General features: G+C 37.3%; 1 long non-coding RNA gene across 2 annotated transcripts; it reads left to right on the forward strand.

Annotated features, from left to right (window-relative positions):
• The first annotated feature begins 3,416 nt into the window (after positions 1 to 3,416).
• Positions 3,417 to 6,581, forward strand: LOC122064695. Of its 2 annotated transcripts, XR_006135800.1 has the most exons (4): positions 3,417 to 4,159; positions 4,299 to 4,361; positions 4,579 to 4,668; positions 4,783 to 6,581. It is a non-coding gene; the product is annotated as an uncharacterized LOC122064695 (long non-coding RNA). The 2 variants fall into 2 exon arrangements; XR_006135799.1 differs by lacking the exon at positions 4,783 to 6,581 and having other exon boundaries at positions 3,444 to 4,159; positions 4,579 to 4,781.
• Positions 6,582 to 8,603: the final 2,022 nt, after the last annotated feature.

Here is an 8,603-nt window from a genome sequence, read left to right on the forward strand (position 1 = left end):
TGAAATAGAACTAAAATGAATTTCATGCATATAGTATCATTTGCTTTGCATTTGTTTGTGTGTGTCTTTCTTTCCATTTACTAAGCTAGTGAGCTCACTTCTCGTGTACACACATTTTAGATGATTTTGTAGGCTATTCAGTAGAGGAGCCCATGTAGGGTCCCACTGATGAAACCCCAGTGGAGGATTGGTGGGTCCCCGAAGAATTTGATCGCGGTGAAGGCTGTTTGTGTGAGAGTTGTATTGCTGGGCAACAGTGATAGATTCTTCTTGATGTGCTTTTTTATTCTTTTTGGTATATTTCTCTTTTTGTGCTCTTGATATTTAAATTGCTATTTCTTGTATAAATATCATGCCTATGGGCCCACATGTAAATATTTTATGTATAACAATTTGGATATCCAGAGTATATGGGAATTACAGGTTAACAGTTATGACAAAATTTTTGCTATATTTTTAATATTATACTCCATTGATTCTATGAGGCTTGCTGTGTTGTGATTAATGTATCAGATGATCCTAGTGGTTTTGGGTTACCCGGAAGGAACCCAGTCACCAGTCTGGTTCTATGGGAACGAGGCGTGACAAAAATCATGCATGAATATTAATTAACATAAATATGGTATATATATGGTTTGTTGCATGTAGTGAATGGTTTAATGATTCAAAGAGCTCTTAGGGTTTCAAGAGGTTCATGCCACTTAGTGAATTCAACAACCCAGAAAAGGGTTTTTTGGTGAAAGATACATGCATTGGAGAAGCAAAAGTTGCTATATTGGAAAAACTAATGCATTTTTATGAACAAGCTAATTAAGCTATTGAGTGTAGTTTCTCATTTCCATTTTTTAGTTTACAGCTTGGGTGTTGTATTACTGTTACCAATTTTAATTTTAGTTCTAACTTCTAACAAGCAAAGTTACTTGTGTGTTATAGTACTCTTATTTTTTTGAATTAATTGTAATTTAAAACCACAGTGGGAGTTGGTTAAAGATAACAATGTTGGTGATTTTTTTGCCAATTATAATTAACTAAGGATGGCTCCTTATGATAGAAGACCCCAACCTATTAATTTGATTAAGTTTTTGCTTGGAAAAAGTAATGAAAGTTCTAAACCCCCCTCTCCCTTCCAAAAAAGTAATGGGAGATAATGAGTTTAGTGTGACAATTACAAAATAAATTACCTATCATAAAGCCTTTCTTGGAAGCAGGGGGTAAGGTTGCATACATTTGCCCCTGCCAGACCCTACACTAACAGGAACCTCATGCACTGGGATGCACCAAAGCTATAGCGGTAACTTAACTACTATCTAGACTTTTTTTTTTTCCTGTCATTATGCATAGTGAAGTATAACCGAAAGACGCCTTTAGAGGGAAGGCTGAGGAGACATGAACCAGTGACTTGCTCTGTTACCCCTTGTTGGACCTTAAGTGTATAGCCACTGTAAATCCCTCAAAAGACGCCTTTAGAAGGAATGTGCGCACAACTTATTTCTTATAGCATACCCCTATGCAGTCGAACACTCATGAGTCGAGCCAAGATCTGGGTAGAGACTTTGGGCCTTTTCCATATAGTCGATATGAACACCAATACATGAGTTAATCAATATGATAGATGATCAGTTAAGCATCTCATTGATGCAATTTTAGCTTAAAATAAGTAGAGGAAGTGGCTACAATTACTTTCAATCTGAGTTTGAACAACTTTCTTTGCTTACTTTGTACTAAAATTTGGCTATTAAGGTATCTGTAGAGTCCTCTACCACAAGGAGTAAACCACGTATTGTCAAGTGGCAAATAATGAAGGATTACATTTCACTAGAAATAACGATGCCTTGAAAGACATTAAATTAAAACCATGCATGAATATTAATTAACATAAATATGGTATATATATATATATATATATATATGGTTTGTTGCTTGTAGGGAATGGTTTAATGATTTAAAGCGCTTTTGGAGTTTCGAGAGGTTCATGCCACTTAGTGAATTCAACAGCCCAGAAAAGAGTTTTTTGATGAAAGATACATGCATTGGGGAAGCAGAAGTTGCCATTATTGGAGAAAACTAATGCATTTTCATGAACAAGCTAATTAAGCTGTTGAGTATAGTTTCTCACTTCCATATTTTAGTTTACAACTTGGGTGTTGTATTACTATTACCAATTTTAATTTCAGTTCTAACTTCTAACAAGCAAAGTTATTTGTGTGTTATATTACTCTTCCTTTTTTGAATTATTTGCATTTTAAAACCACACTAGGAATTGGATAAAGGTAACAATGTTGGTGATTTTTTTGCCAATCATAATTGACTAAGGCTGGCACCTTGTGATAGAGGACACCCCAACCTATTACTTTGATTAAGTTTCTGCTTGGAAAAAGTAATGAAAGTTATTAAACCCCCCCCCCTTCCCCCTTCTAAAAAAGTAATGGGAGATAGTGAATTTAGAGTGATAATTACAAAATAAATTGCTTATTCCAAAGCCTTTCTTGTGAAGCGGGGGGTAAGGTTGCGTACATTTGCCCCTTCCAGACCCTGCACTATCAGGAACCTCGTGCACTGGGTTGTTGTTGCTCAGACAATTACTGAATAAAATAAAATTCAATTTCTTTTATGAAAATTAACCAACAAGATTCATATGTACTTCATAAAAAACAATCATTGTATTTTTTTTCAAATCTGGTTAGTTTAGTGAATCTATCAGCTACTAAAACCATCTTCATATCCTTTTCAACAAACAGTACATATTTAAAGGACTTGATAAGCTGATGTATGTCATATAGAAGGGTGAAGATATCCCAAGGCCATTGCCAATGCCCATCATCCTTGAACTAAGATGTTAAATCCATGATGAGACCAAATCACTTCTTCTTGCCATCCTTGGTGTTTGGCGCTTTACAATCCTTGTTAAAGACCCCTTGCTTCAGACTCCTGGGTTGCACTATTATGGTTTATAGAAGCTACAAGAGAGCAAGAGTTATGAAATAATAAAGAAGCCCATTCCATATATTTTGTGCATTGGTCCATGCTTCTATCAAAAATAATATTTGGTCTTTCCCTAGTTTGAAGCCCTAGAATTCAAAAAAAATCATAATAGCCAATTTGCAGCTCAATCCACAGGGAATGTCTGGATGCATAATAAGAGAACACGAAGACCTAACCTTGACGGGTGCGATCATACCAACAATAATGCACTAGTTTCCATCAGGACTCTGTAGCCAAGTATGCTTGGGCAAGAGTAGTACTAAAATGGTTGATATCCTTTTCCTCTCTCTCTCTCTCTCTTTTCGACTTCTCATGCCTCGACCAACACTTTACACTTTTTTTGGGTGGAGTGCCGCTGTGTCATGGGGAGGAGATGCAGAGGGAGCAGCCCATTTGTGGCTGGCCCATGGGGGATGACGGGATACACCATAAGAGAAAATGTGGGGGGCATAACCATGACAAATATACTAGGTGTGGTTGTTAATGGGTTTCGGACTCTATAATATCAAAATAAAAAGAGAAATTTACATCCACCACCCCTCGCGTTCGTCCCAATTACATCATCCCCTCTTGTTTCGTTTTTTACATTTAAATCCAAAAAATAACACTGTTTCACTGGGTGTTTTCCATTAACTTGAACCCAAATTTTCTAAATTCCCAGAAAACCCTTCTTGCATATCCTACAACCTACGAAAGAACAAACACTTCGGGCCTTTGGGGCTTTCTTTCCAACTTCCGTCGATTCCTTGGTCTGCGATTCCTCACGGTAGGTTGTTCCGGCAAACATCAAGTTGTTCTGGCGAAGTAGTTCCTCACCGTAGGTTGTTCCGGCGAAACAGGGGTGTGCGATTCTTATAGCGAGGGAAGATTATCAAACAAAAAGCTTGGAAAGGTCTGCCTGCGACGAAGCAAGAGCACATCTACTGATTTCCAGCGACGGATTTCCAGCGACGAAGCGAGAGCACATCTTCTGATTTCCTGCAGGCAGATTGATCCTATTTCCGCGACGGAGTTGAGTATGGATCGCTTGCTTGACTCGATCTCCCAGCCATGGATTCTCACTCCGTATCGTCCCTAGGGAAGTAGCTCCGCTCCGGCAGCCTTCAACTCGCTCTCATCCACCTCCATAACCCTCTACGGTCACCGTCGTCTATATCGGGATTTCAAAATTCCTGCGGTAGTCGGATTCTAATGTTTCCTTTTCTCTCTGTTTCGATTCATTACAACTGTCCTGGAAGATCTCCCTATTGCTTTTTTTCTTTTATTTGGTGTTGTCACCAATCTTGATCGAATCAAAACTTCTGATTGGTGTACAGGTTTGGTTTTCATCACCTGCACAATATGGAATCATGAAAGACCTCGACCTTACTGTTGCAGAGGTTTGTAACACTCTTTCTCTTTTCAAATTATCATTAGCTAGACCTTGTCTTTTATAGTGTTCAATTTCCAGCTCCTCTATTGCCATGCAATAGGGCATTCTGATTGCTGAATTGAAAGTCAGAATATCCATGTCTACTAGTACTAAATACTAGTAGTTCTGTTGGCTTCTTCACTAACCCTTGTAAATTTCTCTATCTGCTATCTTTTATTTTGCAGTACTGAGTCTTTGGTTCAATATTGACAATTGAAGCTATGGTAGGTGCCTCCATAAGCGGCTGGATTACAGATCTTATCGGTCGAAGAGGTGTAAGTAAATCATGAGATTCTGTTGCTTCTTCGTATCATCTTGCAGCAAGTTTGGTTATGGTGATATAACTCTCAAAAAGTCAATGGAAATCTCAGATATTTTCTGTATCACAGGATGGGTTGTAATACATAAGACCTCATACCTTAGCCTCGCCGGAGAGTATCAACTTCTCTGGAGGGTAATGATTTCGCCGGAGTGTATTCTTCACTTCGCCGGAAACAAGGGCACCTCTCCTTGGATGGAGAAGGTAACGGTTCAGTTGAGGGTGAGATTTGGGGATTTTGTTATTTTGTTTTTAGTTCAAAGGTGTTAAAAAGGGTATAATAGGTAGGAAGGGTAGTTAGGTCTTTTTAAATTCAAAACTAACACTAGTGAAACGAGTTAGTTTTTTGGATTTAAATGAAAAAAACGAAACGAGAAAGGGATGATGTAATTGGGGCAAACATAAAGGGTGGTGGATGTAAATTTCTCAAATAAAAAAAAATTCTTAAAAATAAGAATAACAAAATATATTTTTCTTAACCATTTAAGTAATTAATTATTCATTCATAGGTATATAGATAAGAGCATATTCTTTAGTAAAATGCGAAAGAATAGTTAGCTCTGTGCTCACCACACCGGCTGCAAAGCTATCGGAATCAAAGAAATGGGTAAGGACTCTACTTACTTGGGAACTCAGCTTCTCATTCTAAGGGCAAGTCTCAGGTCTTTCATAATGTGGTCCGTCGGATGGAATTAAGGCTTGGTACATGAAAATCCAATCTTTTGTCTTACGCTGGTAGAACCGTACTAGTTCAATCTTCTTTATGTTCCATTTCGTCTTATCTCATGATGTGCTTCAAATTGCCCTAGAATATTTGCAGGAAAATTGACAATATATGCTTGCATTTTTGGAAGAACGATTCCGATTCCTTTAAGAAACTGCACACAATTGGATGGAAAAGGATTTGTCAACCCAAAAAGTATGGTGGCCTTGGTCTACAGGATGCCGAAACTCAAAATAAGGCTTTGTTGATTCGTTTGCGATGGAAGCTCCTCAATGAACATAATACCTTATGGGCCAGGACTCTCAATGCCAAATACTTCTTTAACAGATCCATCTTTAATTAAAAAAAAACCATTCAATGCAGAGGGTCACCATGCCGGGACGCTATCGTAAGTATCCTTCCAATCCTCAAGCAAATGTTTACCAGAAAAATTGGAAACGGAAGTAATACTTTCTTCTGGTACGACCCCTGGATCTATCACAATAAGAATGTGTTTATTGAGAATTTTTTGGCTTCTACTAATAATAAGGATAAGGTTAGTATGGCTTTGACTAATCTTCATTGGAATAGCAATCTTCTCGCTAGTCTACACCTTTTTCATTTAGCTTCTTTAAACTCTAATACCCCAATTTCTAATTGCGAAGATAGATGATGGTGCCACCTTTCAAGCAAAGGAATTCTTATTACGAAGCTGGCAGCTCGTTTTCTTCAAAAAAATTTACTAACTCACTCCAATGAATGCCATAACAGGTGTATATGTTTATTACGCTGCTTTCAATGGTGGCGACTTCTCTCGAAAATCAATATTCACCCCAAATTTAAGTTGTTCTTTTGAAGAGTGGCTCTACAAGGGATTCCTACCAAAGTGTTCTTAAATACTTGGATGGACATAGATCCCACTTGTGATCTATGTCTCCGTGGCCAGGAGAACATTCTGCATGTGTTTCTCACACACGATTTTTCAAGAAGAATTTGGGCTACTGATCCGCTTGGACTAAAAAGTGAATGTTTGAGATTTGTTTCCTTTCCTTCCTTGATTATGTATTTCTTTCATTTATATATGTCGAATCTCAGTGACTTGAATCACTTTTTCAAAGTTTTTATTTTTACTTGTTATTTCATTTGAAAACATAGGAATTCCTTCACTTTTGGTCCTTCTAAACCAAATCCCGAGAATATTCTAAATCAGGTTAACTACTGGCTCAGTGTCGGCTACATGGGCAGACCGAACACCCTCACACATGATGGTTTAGAAGATTTACGGGATGACTACCATTGTTCTGCCGATATACGACACTCCAACAAAACCATCCTTGTTACTACATTAGTTTCCATTAATCATATGTCAGGGTGGGCAGCAACCATATTTTTTAGTAATAAATGCTTATTCCTCTTTGCTAATTATTTGATGATAGGAGAACCTGCGGAGGGGATCTTAAATGGGTTAGCGGAAGCTAAAAAGTAAGGATGGACAGTTCAGGAGTTCTGGTGTGATGTGCCTCATTTTGAAGTTCTTATGGACCTAAACAATTTTTGTAGTGGCCTTGGCCCACTATAACCCGTAGATTGGAATTGGATGAATGTCTGTTTTCTCATACTTTTGTAATTAAACAACCTTATGATTACCCTATGAACTTACTTAGAGAAATTGCTAAGCAAGCTGTAACTAAAAAATCTTCTATCTTTAATTTGTCTGAACTTCAATAATAATTTATAAGCTTCTCTCTTGAAAAAAAAAAAAAAAAAAAAAAAAAAACATATGTAGGTTGGTAAAAGGAACGGGTGATAGCTGAAACATGGTCTCTATGACTTGGAGATAAGATCTTGTATCTTACAACTATTGGATCATGGTTTGAATGCCCTACACTAAATCTCATATGACTATTCTATTTGAGGCCCAACAGAAACATGTTCCAAATCCAAAGTGTTTTTGCACAATTTATAATAAGCATTGGAATTGAATCTGATGATTTATGTACTTGTATGAGATCAACCTAGAATATGTAAATTGTGATTGTAGATTTTACTCCTAGAATAACAAATGGGTCAATAGAAATCTGTCAAAATAGGTGGTGGTTAGCAGCAACTAATAAATGGAAAGAAAGAAAACTAATATTCAATTCTATTGCAGTCTTCTCTTAGAGACATGAACTAGAAGTTGTTAAAGAGCATATAGAGTTGGACAACGAAGACAATGTTATATAAAAATAATTATTGTGAGGATTTTAAATCTTCCATTGATGATGGTTCTTATACTTATCTTTGGCTTGAAAATTGATGCCCTCATGGGATTTTAATTACTAAATGTGGGGTAAGAATTAGATATGATATGTGATCCGATAGTTTAGGAAAGGTGTCTTTCATTATACATAATGGGATTTGGGACCCTAGATCCGGTAATCCTAATACTCTGATTGAGATGTGGAACAAATTACCGAGTATCCGGTTGAGACCTAGAGGGAGTGGGGATGTAGTCCAATGGATGGAAAACTCCTCGTGTAGCTTTACTTCAAATTCTGCTTGGAACCTGATTCGTTGTATTACCCTGATTGTCCCATGATATAGAATGGTTTGGTTCTCCTCAGTTATTCCAAGACATTTTTTTACAACTTGGAGAGTTATGACCAACTGTCTTCCCACCCAAGACTTTCTTAAGTATAGAAATATTTCTATCCCTAATTTTTCTCCTATGTTGGAATGCCTTTGAAAGCCTTGAGCATTTATTCTTTGGCTGTCCTTTCCAAAATCAATTTGAGGAAGAATTGTCTAGAAGCGTTGGTTGACTCCCAGAATTATTCTTCTATTTGAAAGAGAATGGAGATGGATTTTAAGTGTCTTCAATGGTAAAACTTCATGTGACCCTCTTGGCTAGTTGGCTTTTAGTATAACGTTATTTGGTGAGAAAGAAACAAAAGAAGATGGACATCCACATAGCAAACTCTAGAGCAAATGCGAGACGCTATCAGTTTTGAGATGATAGAGAAAATTCTTCACAATTGTGTAATTGTTTGCTTTGATTCAACCAGAAATAGATACTTGGCATGATCTTGGGACATTTCGCTATTCTCTCTCCTCCCCCCTCCCCCCTTCCCTTCCTTAATTAATTCTGCTATGATTCAACCAGATTTAGATACTTCGCATTACCTTTGGACAGTCCACTATTCTCT

This window comes from Macadamia integrifolia, unplaced genomic scaffold (genome assembly GCF_013358625.1).
Source record: "Macadamia integrifolia cultivar HAES 741 unplaced genomic scaffold, SCU_Mint_v3 scaffold1717, whole genome shotgun sequence".
Taxonomy (NCBI): domain Eukaryota; kingdom Viridiplantae; phylum Streptophyta; class Magnoliopsida; order Proteales; family Proteaceae; genus Macadamia; species Macadamia integrifolia.